We start from the raw sequence: 17,079 nt of genomic DNA, 5'->3' as shown, positions 1-17,079 counted from the left end.
GGAAAAACGATCTACAAGCTCACGTCACGTCACCCTGTTGACAGATGCAAAATCACATTGTAAGGAGGGGTCCTCTGTACTGTGTAGCTATTTGTATTTGTTGATGTGGTAAAATGATGTGCTTTGTTGATGAATTGAAAAGGGCTGTCACGATTATGACATTTTACATGACAATTAATTGTCACTAATTGCGATCAACAATTTATTTATGTTTCTCTCATTGACAACTACATTTCTCTTTGGCTTGTAGGCTTTGAAGTTGCACATGGCAGATACGACACATAACCTAAATATATGCGACGCGTTGTGAGCTGTGTGTGTGTGTGTGTGTGTGTGTGTGTGTGCGTGCGTGTGTGCGTGCGTGCGTGCATGCGTGCGCTCACTTTTGAGAATTATTATTTCTTTATTAAAGAAAAAAAAAATAAGAAACACAAAATAATGAAGACTGTTGATGAATTAACGGCTCCTGAAGCATGGCCTCTTAGCATCAAACGTTAATCCTTTTCTTGCTTGTCAAATATTGGTCTTTGCCAGTTTCTTAATGACTTTGTTTAAATGGATAAAGCTGAAAATTACAAATAAATATTATGACTAAATTGCTGTTTCTCAACGCCTGGTCTGGGGACCCCGGATGTATGTACCCTTATGGGTCTTGTTAAATAGCTCATTATTCTGATAGTAACCATGCTATAGACCAGGGGTCTTCAACGTTTTCAGGCCAAGGACCCCTTAGCTCTGAGAGAGATGAAGCAGGGACCCCCACCACATATCGTATAGTTGCAGATTAAAAATGTACATGGATTATTTCCACTTGACAGCACTATCATCTGTGTTGGCTGGATTAATGTGTATTGTCATATATTTAACCACTTGAACTGTCACTACCTACTAGTCTGCTCTTATTTTTCCTCTACACCAAACGTCTGTGCCAAAATTGCTGATTTACAAGCTCACAGCAGCACGAGGCGTTGTGAGCTTGTAGATCTGCTATTTATTTTTAGCTAATGTTCCACTAAGAATAGGGATGCTAGGGTTCAAGTGATCAAACATGATCACACAAAGATTTGGCGGATCCCCTGTAGTAGCTCTGAGGACCCCCTAGGGGTCCCGGACCCCCTGTGGAAGATCTCTGCTATATAGAGTGTTTGTTCACTAACAGGAGTCTTCATGTCACTTTAGGGAACACAATTCATTTTCAGGTACCAGGATACCAATTTTATCCAATCAGAGGAGAAAACTCATACAGGATATAGGATAAACAAGTGAAATTGGAAGTGTTGGCACAAAGCAATATTCAGGCACAATTGAAGAGGGAGGGGGGTTAGAATTACTGGAATAAATGCATGTTTTGTTTTGTTTCTCATCTGGGCTATTCAGACTGCAGGCATAAGGAGGGATTGGGGGTTTGAGTGAAACTTCCAATCCTTGTTTTCCAAATATAAAATAAGATAGTATTTATGCTACGAGGGACAGCAGCAGATATGCTATCTGCCCTGTGTGACTGCATTTGAAGAAAATCACCTCTCTTATCGCAAGGATGCGATTTCACACAGGCGACAAGATAATGTGATTGCGTTTTCTTTCTTTTTTCTCCCCTTTTTTTAACACATATTTGTATGCCTATTTCAGGACTGAGATAAGCCAGTAGTTTGCAAAGTACTCAAACCCCATGCAGTGCTTGAGTCAGAGATACTCCTGCACTGTGCTAAACAATCCTTCAATAAAGTCACCTGTTTGATATTCCCAGGGCCGCCTCTGCTATGACGCGCACGACACGCTGTGAGTCAGGCATCACGCTGCCAAAGGGCACCAAAAAATGATAGAGAAAAGAACAAAGAAGAGCCAAGCCGATACATTTGATCGGCTTGGTTGACTCACTCTTGAGTCTGCAACTCACTCACAGACACAGAGACACAGACATAGGCGATTCTAGCCTCTTCTATCAGGGGGTGCAAGACAGACCGAGTACATCTATTATGTCATGCGGGAAAAAAAATGTTTTTTAGTGGTTTTGTCCTGTTGTTTTAACGGGTTTCTGCAGTTTATTTTTTACCCAAATGTAACACAATATAAACAAAAAAAAGTGCAAAACAGTTGCTTCTTTTTCTAGACACCATGAGCAAATTCATTTAGGCCTACTTATATTTTGCAGGCAGAGACAGCACAGGACATATAAATCCAAACATCAAGTTAATCATCAAGCAATCAAGCAATCATCCTTATTACACCATGAACTGCAGCCTCCGGTTTTTGGCACTTGCATACTGATCAATTATTTGCTGGAGTTTAATTTCTTTCTCAATCTGCAAAATGCCTATATGGTGTTAATCTCACAGGCCACCCATAGTGCATGGCAAGTCTGCCAAGTTAACAACAGAAATGCTTGCCCCTCCTCTCTTTTTGCGCACATTTTACAAACCACGATCACTTTATTTAATAATTAAAAATGGCCACCTGGTGGCCAGGGGGTGCAAGTGCACCCAAGGACACCCCTTAAAATCGCCTATGGACACAGAGACACTCACCCAGTGGAGATCCAACGGTCATTGAATTAACCTCATGTGAATTAACTTATCTCTGCCCAGCTCCACAACTATGGAATATCAACTTGGCAGTTATGGTGCTGTGCTGTTAGATATCTGTTATAATTATGATGTGATCATGGTTGCTGTTACAGCATGCAAAACTCGGAAAACTCTGCTAATTTCACAGACATTACGCAACAGCCAGTTGTGTGTCAGGCACCAAAATGGTTTGCAGCTGCCCTGGATATTCCAGTTTGCTCATTGACCGCCAACGTTGTTTTTCGACTTAGGCGTTCCCCGCCACGCTTTCAGAGGGACTTTCACTAACCTTTAGAAAAATCATAGAATATATTCTGTTTGAGCCCTCAAAAGATGCACACGCGTGTCCTGTAATTGGAACATAATCTCTGTCATTTTAAAGACAAATATTGTACTTTGCTGGAGTATTAACATTTTCCAATACTTGTTGAAATTTAGCTCGTTCATTGGGCTCTGACGTAGGCTCGTATTTAACCAGCAGAACCTCTGAGAATGTCTTAACGAGTCTCTTCTAATGCCTTGCTCACTCTGATCCTTTGGCTATCTGTCTCTATTGAGGGCCCTGCTGAAAATAGCTTAATGCTAAGTCCAAGAGTCAGCTAGCTTCTGCCCTGATACGACCAGGATGCTGGCATATATAAGGTTACTGATGTCATAGTGATATCAGTCTGACAACACATACTGTCTATGCCATTGTTGCCGGCCTAATGGCTGCCGTCTATGACGGCAGACTCATATAATGGACTATCTCCATATATAGTGTTATCCAAATCTCCATGTTTAGGTCAAACAGGTTCTCCAATTCTCCATGTATGGGCCAAAAGGCCTAACGTTGAGCTTGACAACGAAACGTTCTTAACACTTACTTCTACTCCACTACATGGCAAATTGTATACTTTTACTCCAATTATTTGAAAATGTTAGCTACTTTGTTGAGTTGTATTATGACTACAAAATCGCTCCTGTGCGAAGTGAGCATGGTATCAAACACCACACACGTGCATATCTCCTTCTGCATACTTTCTATGACGTTAGTCTCGCGTGACTCGTACTACGGACATTGAGACCGAGGGACCAACACACAAAGCCAGACCTAAAACATACAGTAACCACTTCAGCCCTATTAGGCCTATACTGTACTTGGCTACTTAGAAATAGCCCATCTACAAGGCAAGCGTACAACACGTTGTGAGCTTGTAGATGTGCTATTTTTCCAAGCTTTTTTTTTAATACATTTTAGACATTCTGCATCAGAACATTTATTTGTAACGGTGTTTCTACATAAGAAAGTGAGTACTCCCCCCCCCCCCCCCCCCACACCACTGCTATAATTATGTATTATTATAGCAGTGGTGGGGAAAAAACATACTCAGATTCTCTTACATAATGCATAGTCCAAGTCCCCATGGTCAACACCATCCTGAATATAGGACCTCTCTTGAGCCATTAAATACCATGTAATAAAAATAAAATAAAGTGGTTTCACCCACTATCTATCTAGTAAAATGACACACCCTGGCCTATATCTGTGTATCATTATGATCATAACACCTATAGTGATATGGCTCCCAGTAGGAGGACAGGATATATAGCAGGGTCTGGACATTCCATAATCCCAATCCTCTATTGTTAATATGTAAAATATTGCATTTTCAGAGCACACGTGTGCTGTGAACATACAGTAGGAATTGCTTTAGCCTTTATCACAACACATGTATGGTACATACTGTACAATATGTACATAATGTCGGCCTTAAAGGGATAGTTCTCTTTTTTCTGCATTCCTAAGGCAATAATTTGATGACCAGAGATATGTCTTTGAAATGTACGGTAATAGACAGGGATTATCTTCCAATTACAGGACACCCGTGTGCATCTTTTGAGGGCTCACACAGAATATATTCTATGATTTTTCAAAGGTTAGTGAAAATCCCTCCGAAAGTGTGGCAGGGAACGCCCAAGTCGAAAAACGATGTTGGCGGTCAATGAGCAAATATCAAACGAGTGACTTTATTGAAGGATTGTTTAGTACAGTCCTTCTCAACCTGCGGATGATTCTTGACCAGGAGTATCTCTCACTCAAGTACTGGGGTTTAATAGGGATGGGACGATATGAAAATGTTCATATCATGATTATTGTCAAAAGAAATTCTGATTTGCGATATTATCGCGATAATCAAAATCCATTATCCTGGGGGCGGAACATTCACCAAAAAATCTACAAGCTCACAACGCGTCGCGATGCGTTGTGAGCTTGTAGATTTTTGTAGATTTTTTGGCAAAGACATTTGATAGAGAGTGAAAAAAAGACTGTATCAAGTATGTATAATTATTATAAGTACCCTTTACCATTTATAGAGGGTTTAAATGGTACCGGATATGCAGCTCAGCAAATAAAAGGTGATTGATCCCAGTGCATGACAGAGGACGATATCACAATAAATTAAATCGGTTCTCAAAGTTTGTTGGCCCCCAAGGCCCCCCTAGAAATATTCTAGGACCCCCCCAAAGCACGCATTATGGCAGTTTCATCCGCACACACTCCAAACCGCTAGCTATATTGTTCCAAAATATATTCCCCTATGAGCCAAATCTACTTTTAGTGCCATTTAGCAGCATGCAGTCTATTTACGCAGTTTTAATATGAGGTTGCTCTATTTGTCTCACAGAGTATCCCCCGTCTCTCTCTCCACGGTCTGTTTAATAACAATTTCCCAAACAGTGATTTTTTATGGGTCGTGGGTAAATATACCACTTTTTATTCCTACATAAACAACTAACAATTAAACAATTAAAAACAACTCCAATATTTTTTCAAAAGTATTTCATGAATACAACCACAGAATCAATTCATTTCCATAAATACGTGTGTAAGATGTGAAAGAAGCAAATCTACACGCGCTCACCGCCGTACGAACCGACACATTGTGAGCTTGCATATCTGCTATTTTCACTCGTTTGAGTCCAAGGGAGACGTCTAATTTCTCTTTTTGGTCTTGAGCTAAAAGGTTTTTGAACCACTGGTCTAAATAAAGCATAAAAACACCTAACAATAAATCTCAAAAGCAGAGGGTAATGATGTGTTAACCCAGTGTTTCTCAAATGTTTACATTTCAAGGTCCCCCTTAACTCTAAAAGTATACAAATGGAACCAAATGGTGCCCGTTAGGGTTCATTTGGTTCCATTTGTATAACTGTTAGAGTTACATACTTAGAACCCCATAAAGCAGGGTTCCCCAATAGGCGGCCCGCGGGCCATTTGCGGCCTGCGGGGGGCTACTGTCTGGCCCCCACCAACCCGAGTAATAATGGTGGTATAAGAGCAGCAACATCACTAGTATATCGTCGTTGTCGGGTGGAAACCTCGTATCTCCAAATTTGTACGTTCTTTCCCAAAGTAAAGCCCTGCTTCATCATACAAGGCCGTCGCACAAAAGTAGTGAAAACAGCTGACCTACAAGCACACACCGCCTTGCAATGCGAGGCGTTGTGTGCTTGTAGATTGGCTGTTTTCACTAGTTTAAATCATTTTTAAAATGATAGATGCAAAACTGCATCAAAACACAAAATGCTTTTGGACATACAAGATTTTCACCCGACAACGACGATATCTGAACTGTCGCTGGAGTAGCGGGAACGCCACCGTCGCCCCCTGCAATGTTGTGGCCCTCGGCTTGGTACCCTAGACATAATTCGGCCCTTGGGGAAAACTAATTGGGGAACCCTGCCATAAAGGAACCCACTTTCCAGTCCCTGGAATCCACTCTGAGAACCACTGTGTTAACCTGTCAATTTATATACGGAAAGGCTCAGAATATAGATCAGGATCTAATAATAGGACGTTTTGTCAATGTTTCATGTTTTACTGCTAACACGGCATTAATCAGTGGTGCCGTCTGACACTCAGGGGAGTGCAATGAGACACACGTTGACTCGTCTGAACGAGCCAACCAAAATGTCATCAGGTCTTTATGTTAATTAAACCTCAGGGGCTTGAACTGCGGATGGGTAAACGAGCTCACCGGATCTTTTGACTTTTACCACATACTAGACTGCATGGTTGCGTCCATCAGGTCGCATAGTTAGTATGAAAACCTGACAGTCGCTTCTTGGCCTTAGGCAATCTTACGTGTTGGCTATGCACTCTGCACGCTAGGGACGCACCAGTTTTTGCCTTGTGGACTAGCCTTGCTGAGGTGGTGACGACACCGAGAACACAGCTCCCTCATTGGCTAAAGTATATAGACAGAAATTGTACCAATATTATAATTAGAGAGACCGAATTTTGAAGCAAAGGTTGACAATGGTTGAAGTTGTCCTTTAATTTCCCTCTCAGTGTTGTACAGTGATCAGGGTCCCAGACATAAACATGTGGGTCCGTACTCCATTAGCCCTAATGGATAACAAAAAACAACCTAACAAACACAAGTGGTGCCTACTCTGTTTGATGACATGCGTGGTGGTATTTAGGCAAATAGACTTCTCCTCAAATTAACGACGACCGATTTAGATTTCATCGCATGCTGGTGCATAAATGAAGCCTTAGCAATACTTGACACCGTCGCTGTCTGTCAGAAACCTTGTATCTCCATTCTCCATATTCAAAATAACGTTTTCTTTTTCTTTTTTCTTTTTTTCTCGTAAATGAATGTCATTGTTATCATACAAGTGAGTTACACAAAAGTAGCGGAAATGGCCACTCCGCAGGCTCACAACGTGACGCGAAGCCGGCTTGTTCGCTATGTTTTCAAATATTAATAAAAACAAGGAACGCTTTTGGACATACAAGGTTCTGACGGTGACGGTGCGACCACATGGCCCAGCACACACAATGTGCTGCCTGACTTGGCTCGAATTACCCCAACTTAGAGGAGAGGCTTTGATTATTGTGCCATAAAATTACCTTTCTAATGGAGTAAATTAAATCGTTTTGTTTGACATGGGTTTGCAAGCGTCTCTAAGCTAACTCTCAGCGGGGCACTGGGCGTGCGTCGGCGGTTGGCTTAATGCCGCACCGGGCAAAACAAATATGGAGAAATGAACACGGAAAACAGAACACTTGCTAGAACTCATGAGAATATAATTATCCGGTATTCACTGACGGTTATTTTTTTGAATTATGGCTGTGAAAATACTACTGCAGAACAAAAGCAATATACTGACTTTTAAAATATTCATATTAAAAGCCTACTTATGTCACAATGCAAATGCACTCTTTTATCCCACAAACAGTAATTTAACTATATACCGGTACATCAGACATTTTCAACCAATCTTCGGATAATTGGTTTAAAGGCTTGTATGGCACCATTTTCGTCTGTTCACTCTGTGTCTCAAAGAAGGGCTGTGGATAGTTCAGAAACCCGGTGACATCATCAACGGGGAATCAAAGCTAATGGAAATGGCAGGCTCTCTATTCCTGGAAAGTTAGCATGCTGAAATAGGAGCCGTTGTCACTGTTTGAAATGACCAAACCTGCCTACCGATGATGTCACTGGTAGGCGGGATTCTGAACTGTCCCACATCTCTCCCCTTAGACACAGAGTAGATAACAATCACACCATATTATAATGAGCATTGGATATTAGTGGTTCTCAACCTTTTCAGCCGTGACCCCCCAAATAATCATATTTTAACTGGGGGACCCCACCCTGACGATTACTAAGAGTTGAGGCATTACATTTTGTATAACACGGTTCTATTGTGAAAATAGCTGATCTACATACTCACAACGCCTAGCAACGCGAGGCGACGAGGCGTTGTGAGTATGTAGATCGGCTATTTTCACAATTTCAGCCTCTAATATTTGACAATTAATTTCTTATTTTAGAGGTATTAAAAAGTCCTTAAATCGTCACTTTAGAAATGTGCATATACCCACTATAGTAGCCTATAGTAGTAAACTTTTGTTTACTTTTGAGTGAGAAAACATCGTTGCACATTAAGTTAATCATCTGGGGACCCCCAGGTTGAGAACCACTGGGTTATATGACCACTTATGTGATTATTATACGTCGAAAGTGGGTGAAATGGTCCTTTAAGTGCAGTACATAAATGGACTTTCACCGAAAACCTTCCAATCCTCAAACAACCACCCTGCATGTGTTAAAATACTATGGCCGGGAGGGTTCGTGGCGTGTAGACAAGCCGTGTGATATTTCCCATCCTCCCAAAGGACCTCGCCTAAGCCCGAGGATCCAGCTGAGTCTCAATGCTCTTATGTGAGGATTTCACTCGTCTTACACCCCGTTTACTTTACTTTGTTCCATGACAGTGTGCTGCGTTCATTTTGACAGCACAATTTGGATTTAAGCTTTAGATGTCCATTTAGTTTGAGTCATATTTTTGTTCGTATGACATGTTTTGTACACTGTGCAGTTGTACACTGTTACACTGTATGGTATTGTCGTTGTAGGGACTTGTCTTGTGTGGCCTCCATGGTATGTGGGTCCACACTCCTGTCGGTCACTGTGACCATCCATGTCTTTGTGTAATAAGGCTGAGAGTGCTCCTGGCACAAGCATTTCATTGTATCTGGTCTGTATGGATATGTGACAATAAAACTGAACCTGAACCTTTTAGTTTTAGCATAGTTGACTTAAAGTTATAGGCCTACCATGTAACTTTTTTTATAAAACAAATCTTAAAAAAAACTGTTAAATCGCTAAAGTTTTAGAACCCCCACTCCGTTAATTTCAGCTTCTAAAGCCTTCTCTCTATATGTTTTCTATGAGCCGTGAGGGGGGGAGAATTTTGCGGCAAAATGACGTCATCTGCATCATGTGTATACGTTGTGTATACGTTGGCCAATCATATTGCGGATCATAAACACATGGTACACTACCGGCCAATCACAGGTGTATCTGCAGTATCTTCAGGAAGTAGCTTCCCTCAGCTACAGTGTTTACCATGGTGAAGGATTCTTAACCTCTTAATCCCCAAATCCTGGCCAGAAAATTACATTCTACCATGGTTTTACCCCTCCACGGACTCGTATCGTCGTGGTGGTTTGCGGCGCCGCTCCGGTGGTCCGCGACGACTCCGGGCGAAAAACGTCCGAAAAAAGCAGTACCGCTACTGACCACTAGTTTAGCAACTTACACAGTATAGCTTTAAATATCATACTAAATCGACAGTTGATTTAGTCGACTAAAATCTATTTTGCCGGGCTATGATGCCGTCACAATGCCTGGTTTATGCATAGCTGCATGCCGAAAATAGCTCAACCAAGATTAAAATAACTTTTTCTAGAATAGATAATTTTGTCCAGTTTTATTTGTCAACAAAATAATTCATAGGGGGAATACATAATACACCAGTAAGACGCCTCAGGGCGACAAGCGTCCTCGCCCTAAGGGTGAGGTTGTGCCATGTCTTGGCCATCCGGCCAAAGGGATTTGGTTCCCCTGGCATCACAGGGATCTCCATATCTCCATATATGGGCATAAAAGTGATTTGGTTCCCCTGGCATCACAGGGATCTCCATATATGGCAATACAGTAGCTACAGTAAACCTATACCCCGGTTTAGAAGAAGATATAAATGAGATTGAAGATGCATAATAAAACATAGTGTAAAAGAGTAAACAAAAGAGGCAGTAAAAGAAAGTTCTAAACATGGTTTTCTGCAAACTATAGGCAGACACTAGGGCCAGATTTATGTATTTGTAATTGGCGCTCAAAATGTGTGAAATTAAAATCGTATTTTCCAAGGCTGTGGTTCTCTAAACTTGTTTTGAGCTCTGGGCCGCTAGCATATTGGTCATAAAACAAAAGTTTTCAAATAATTGTAGTAAAAAAATAAAAACAAAAGAAAATGATTCCAACATTTCCCTCTGAAGTATTGAAAGATGCAGTACTTGACTACATAGCAGTGGTGTAAAGTAACTAAGTGCATTTACTCAAGTACTGTACTGAAGTTTAATTTTGAGTTACTTTGACTTACTTGAGGATTTCCAACTTGCAGTGCTCTTACCTCTACTCCACTACATTGCAGAGGCAAATATTATACTTAAACCCTACTTTAACTCCGCAATTATTTGAAAACTTTAGTTACTAGTTACTTTGTAGATTTTGATAATTATTACAAACACACTTTACCCACTTCAGCCCCGGCAATTTGAAAATAGCTGATCTACAAGCTCACAATGACGCAATGTGAGCTTTTTTAGATATCTGCATAATGAGTACTTTCTAGTTTTGGTTCTTTTAAGTACATTTTGATGCCAATACGTTTGTACTTTTACTCAAGTGAATTTAGAATTCCGGACTTTTTCTGCCACTACTGTTCCACGCACTGCTGAATGACCACCCTGCCATGCTGTATTATGTTCTGATGGGTGCTCAGTGTCCAGGGGTGTCACACCAAATTCTGGGACCCCCCCCAGAAGCAAAATTTGAGTTACAAATGTTCGCTTAAAAATACATATATTCAAAGATTTGCACACATTTTCACGACTTTTCAAAAATAGCAGATCTACAAGTAGAGTTGTAGACTTGTAGATCTGCTATTTTTCAATAGCTAAAATATAATAATTAAGGCTCCCACCACCTTGGGCCCTAGTAACTCAGTCCCCCCCCCCCCCCCCCCCCCCCCCTTGTGACACCCCTGTCGGTGTCAATAATGTTATATTTATGTGATAAACATAACACTCCCCCACCCCGAGGCAATGCATGTTCCCACGGCTATGTGCAGAGCCATCAACCAACTCCATGAGTGAACTGCAAAGATCAATGCGCTGAAATATTGATGAATAAAAGTAACAACAGCAAAATGCTAAGTTTCGGAAGGGACACGACAAGTTCCAACTGAGAGAAATACAAGGGATACAAGCAGTGTGGTTCCCAAACTTTATTTTAATTTATTCTTTTTCAATATGCGACAAAACAAGATGAGATATAAAACCTGGTCCCGCAGGCCCGGGGAAATTCAGTCGCCAAACTTGTAGATGCAGCATGATAGAAAGACAAACGCATTTGCATGCAAAATGGTGTGAGTAATCAATTAGATAAGTGCTTAGGTAACTACTATTTTTTGTTGTGGGTGTCTTTTTCAACTGTTCTCAACACTGTATATGTATATTTTTTAACTTAGTATATTTTTTAACTTTAATAGTATGGTTGATTCTCCTGTATTGTTGATTCTTCTTGTTGTTTTTGTCGCTCGGCTGTACACAACAGTCCTTTTTCTTTTTCATACCTTCCTGTAACTTGTAACTGCTGTGCCGCCTCTGGGTGACTGAATTACCCCCTTGGGATAATAAAAGGTATCTATCTATCAATAGAAATAGTCATTTTGGTGGTGAACTACTCCTTTAATCACTCCTTTAAAGTGGGGCCCACTTGCTATATCCTCATGACCCCCTAAGTGGATCCGGGCCCACAGGTTGGCATCGCTGCAGTGCAGTGCATCATTCAGGACTCACAATAACAAACTTGAAGATGCAAAGGCTGTGCTTTATTGACAAGCAGACTTTCCTTTCCATGCCGGTGCAGCTTCTTTGATCAGTCATTCAAAGCACGGGGACGTCTTAAGCAAGGTGCAAAAGGCTTAGTGAATGAATTCTACCTCCTTTAAGTGCCTGCTTATAGTTTGTGGAGCCTGGCTGGCTGTGGTGTCATCGCCAGGGGCGTCACAAGGGGGGGAATGTGGGACTGCGTTACTATGGCCCAAGGTGGAGCCTGAGGGGCCCTAATTATTTTATTATTATTATTAGTATTATTTCGTATTATTTTATACTCTTCTTGCTTCTAGGACGTCCCTGGGACTAAATGTTTTGAGATGGGGGTCCGTGGCCAAATACATATCATTTTGGGGGTCCTTCACGTGAAAAGGTTTGAGCACCACTGACGTAGCAACATAGGTTTTTCAAAAAAAAAAAAAAACCTTAGAAGGATTTGAAATAATTTATTCAAAGACTTAAAAAGACTCAAAAATAGCAGATCTACAAGCTCTGTGAGCTTGTATATCTGCTATTTTTCAATAGTTAAAGCACAAAATAGTTAAAGCTCATTGGGAGGGGCCCCCGCAGTGAATCCTTGCACCCAGGGCCCATAATTTGGTGTGGCACCCCTGGTGCCATCGCTATACGAGGAGGGACACACTACGAGATGTACTGGGCGGGGGATGCAGAGTGACACGAATCCCCCATGCGTCCAGAACACATTAATTGTGCATAATGAGCTGTTTGCGTACGCTAGACTGCGGTCTAGTCACACTCCTAGCCGTCTGGGATGGTTGCATAACAGAGGCAACGTCAGGACAAGATGAGAACGGGGGATCTGTGTGTCTAATGCTGTGTTCTTCACACTGGCAGACAAACAGCCAGAAGCTTTACCATTCACTTTGAATGGAAGCCAGAGACACGAAGGTACAAAGCTAAAGGCTACCATCCATCTTCAGTGGAAGCCATGACAGTCATGAAGACGCAAAGATACAGTTCTACCAATCATTTTTAATGGAAGTTTGTGGCTGCTACAAAATCTACAAAGCTCTAACCCTGCAAGACCCGAATTCATTTCTACTTACCAACAATAAAAAATCTGATGGTGTTGGAGCCTAATCACAGGAAAATGTACAGTTTAAAAAAAAGTATTTTTAAGTTTTATAACCATACATCATAACTCATGCTCTAATTGGATACGCTGCTTTGCTTCATACCTTTGTATCTTTTGTAGATGGGAGTGTGAACGCAGCATAGCAGCATAGCAGACTGTAGTCTGTCCAAGAAAACTCCACTAGTATCTCAATCCAACCGCAACCCCGGCCCCACACAGGGCTAAACTATTTACTGTACTAGCCCCAACTCTACCTACACATGTCTGATGCCGCACAATGTTTCATCATCATTTCATTTCATTTCCGGGTTCTCGCTGGAGGCTGCGTGGGGGGAGTACAGTAAGCTATGTGTCCGAAGAGAGAGAAAAAATAATAACTCATTACTTGTACATCATGAGCTAGCTGCCCACGGCAGTCCTTGCATTGCATCATTATCCCTGGCAGACACTGCTTTGTAGTACTATAGGCTCCAAGACCTCCGCACTGTTCAGGGGTCTGAGGGGAGAGCAAACGGCACAAGATAGAACCGTCTGAAAGAAGCCGGTGGAAGTTATGTCTCCAGATATCCCATTAATGTCTAGATTATATGCTCTGCTGTGCGTTGGTTTCACGTGGGTCGGCTGTTGCGGTGCGCAACACTGCCGTGTGACTAACTAGCAACAATCTAACACACTATCCCTGCCGGTCTGACGGCATCAGCTGTGTGCGTGTGTGCGTGTGTGTGTGTGTGTGTGTGTGTGTGTGTGTGTGTGTGTGTGTGTGTGTGTGTGTGTGTGTGTGTGTGTAGTGGCATCATTACACAAGGATTTGGGACGGGCACATTTGAGTGGTACAAGATGTAAAGACAGTTATCTAATTTATATTGTTCAGTTATATTTCTTCCTCTTTCCGACATATTTCCGCTCATATTTCTGTATTTTATTGTTCAGTAATTAGTCAGTTATGGCCTTTCTTACTGTAGTATTGTTTACCTGGTGTAAATGTACAGAAGTCGTTCATTCATTCATGTACAGAATATGAATGTAAATTGATATGTTACATTCAAATTAGTATTGTTTAGGTTCTTTGATTACCTGAGATCCTAGTTTATTGAGGCACTAGTACTACAACTACTGTCTCTGCTTCTACTGTATGTACAGTATAATGTGATTACCTTGCTTATTGTAACTCACTCTCTACAAAAGTATCTGCTAAATGCAAATACTACATTATACTATCATCTTTACAAACAGCTGGTATAGGTGGTCTGCTTTGTGATTTGATTAAATCTCTATCTTCAGAGTAGTATCTTTTGTTAACAATGAAGGCATCCCGATCTTTAAAAAAATATCTTTTGTTTATGACTAGGGCTGGAGCTCGTTAATTTTGTATTAATAATGAGCACCTTATTGATCCTGCTTATTGAGACGGGCTTTTATCGAGTTCACTATTGAACGTTTTCTAATATTTCGTGGAAAGATGTGAGACGACATTTTATTGGCCAGTTGTTGCAACTGTGAGTTTGTTGCTGACCACATACTATGAAGATTACAATTGACAAAAGTAACAAATATAATTAAATATCATTAAAACAATCATTCATTAGTGTGCAATAAGTGTTAAATGGCTTTATATTATGGATATTACTGTAATAATTTCTTGATCGCCTCGTCTTGATTGTTTAAACATGACATCATGGGCCGCTATGCTCGATAACAAGCTTGATAAGCCCAAAGCTTATTGATACAGGGTACTCAATAAATCTGTTATCGGGTTATCGAGCTACCCTTGTTTAGGGCTCCGTCCCTACTTATGACAGGGAGACCCCCGTTTGTCACAAACACAATAGCTTACACCTCTTTTAAGTGTAAAAGAACAAAATAAGAAAAGAAATGCAATGTTATTGGAGAACTAGTCGACCCCCTTTGAACTACGGTGCTGAAATATTCAGCTTGTAAACACGCTAACGTTTGATCGTGCAGCTTCACCTCGCCTGCAGGGCAGAAAGCAACCTTACTGGAGACAAACACTGCGTGCTTTCATGTGTGTGCGTACCTCTGTCTTTCTCATCCTGATCTCTAGAAAGCGGTCCGTTATCTCCCACAAGCAAGCTGGGCTCGTGGGAAATCCTCAGATCCTCGTAGTTTAACCCTGGTGGGTAAAACATAGAATAGTTGTCTATGATAAGTAGCCGAGTAGAGGTGCATTATGATAGAAAAATATAAGTACTCAAGTAAAGTAGAAAAATATAAGTACTCAAGTAAAGTAAAAGTGCCTGAAAAAATTGGACTGTACTTGAGTAAATGTACTTTGTTACCTTCCAGCAGTGGAGATCCTCACGGATTTAACGCTGATGTTTTGCCTCTGAGACGTAATGGAGTAGAACAGTGGTTCGGGTTTCCCCTGTAAATAATGTTTTCATCAACGGCACCCCTGAATTACATTGTAGTGCCTTTTGTCACATTAATGGCACGTAATTATGTAAAGAAAACTGGAGAGAATATCTGTTTCCATTAGGACAGACTGAAAATTACTTTTATACTTGCCGTTTAACCACAAAATAGCAACACAAAGTATCTACAAGCTCACAATGTGTCACATTTAGACGCGTTGTGAGCTTGTACTGTTAGGTCTGCTATTTTACTGGTGAAGAGACTTGGTGTATAGGCTTACTGTAGCTTAAAAAAAAGTACAGTTTAACGCAGGTCCTTTTTACTAAGTATTATGTTTACTGAGTGGTGGAAGTGATATTGATAAATTACAAATGTTATCAAAGTATTCTGAGGCACCTCCGGACGTGAGTCAAGGCAGCCTTTGAAAAACCCTGGAGTAGTTCTAAGCATAGCCTACATGATCAAAAACTAGAAATGCTCAAGTAGTCAACTAAAAAATGTAAGTACAATACTTGTTGAAAAGTACTTTAAGTAGTTACTTTCCACCACTGAGATCCTCACAGATTTAACAGTGGTGTTTGGTAGCCCCTCCCCCAGCCTCCCAGGGGAATGGCGCTGCCAAGCCTCATTGTTATTCGCCAGATTAGTGGCCCGGTTAGCCTATGGGGAGTTAGCAGCGGGTTCCATGCTGGCTCCAACGCGGCAACGCTAACCATGCAGGCGTACTCCCGCAGGAAATGAGCTAATCAAGCATGGCATGCACTGGGCCATGCGGGATGGATACAAACCCCATGAGATTGTTTTTGAGCCGTACCTGAGGCCGTCACGTTAGCTAGCTGTAAGTACATCGCATAAGCTATGCGAGCACAAAAACAAATATGTCCCAAAAGCCTGTGGCGTGATGGGTTTAAGCCCTAGATTTAAATACAACAGCCACAATACCTCTGCAAACAAATGTTATTATTTTTACTTTTTTTAAGGTTCGAGCAATACCGTAGGTGTGTAAAACTTAAGGTAGCCTCTGTCCAAAACAGTTTGTGTTCAGAAAGAAAAAGGTAACTAAAAAAAAAAGTTATTATTTAGTTTCAACCTCTTGTTGATGCTTTTATAAAAACCACAGACACGCTGAAGTACTTTCACTGTAATCTTTCTTTAAATAGCTAGAATAGCCAATCTGCGATCTCAATATGTGTCGTGAGCTTGTAGGTTGTCTATTATTGCTACTTTTCCACCATACTCTTCCCTCAACAAAGTAGAGCATTAATTAATGGAGAAAAAAAGAAAGAAACACAAGTTTTCTGCCCGACAACAACATCGTGCCAACTCCAGCACAAAACAAATATTTCCCAAGTGCCTATAGCATGATGGAAAAATAATTAAAGCAGCCCCACTACCTCAGCATACCACTACCTCAGCATACATACCAGTGTTGCCATGCCGGCTTATTATAAGCATATCATAATATGTGTGGGACTTTTTTTTTAAATGGATGGCAACACAGCACGCTGCAAGCTTGAAGATCTGTTATTTTCCAATAGTCGACGTACAATAGGCATATACAATTCCAATGTTAAGCTTATTAATTA

The sequence above is a fragment of the Nannobrachium achirus genome, assembly GCF_963921795.1.
Source record: "Nannobrachium achirus genome assembly, chromosome: 19".
Lineage (NCBI taxonomy): Eukaryota > Metazoa > Chordata > Actinopteri > Myctophiformes > Myctophidae > Nannobrachium > Nannobrachium achirus.
The sequence above is the reverse complement of the archived record's forward strand: the minus strand, read 5'-3'. Positions refer to the sequence as shown.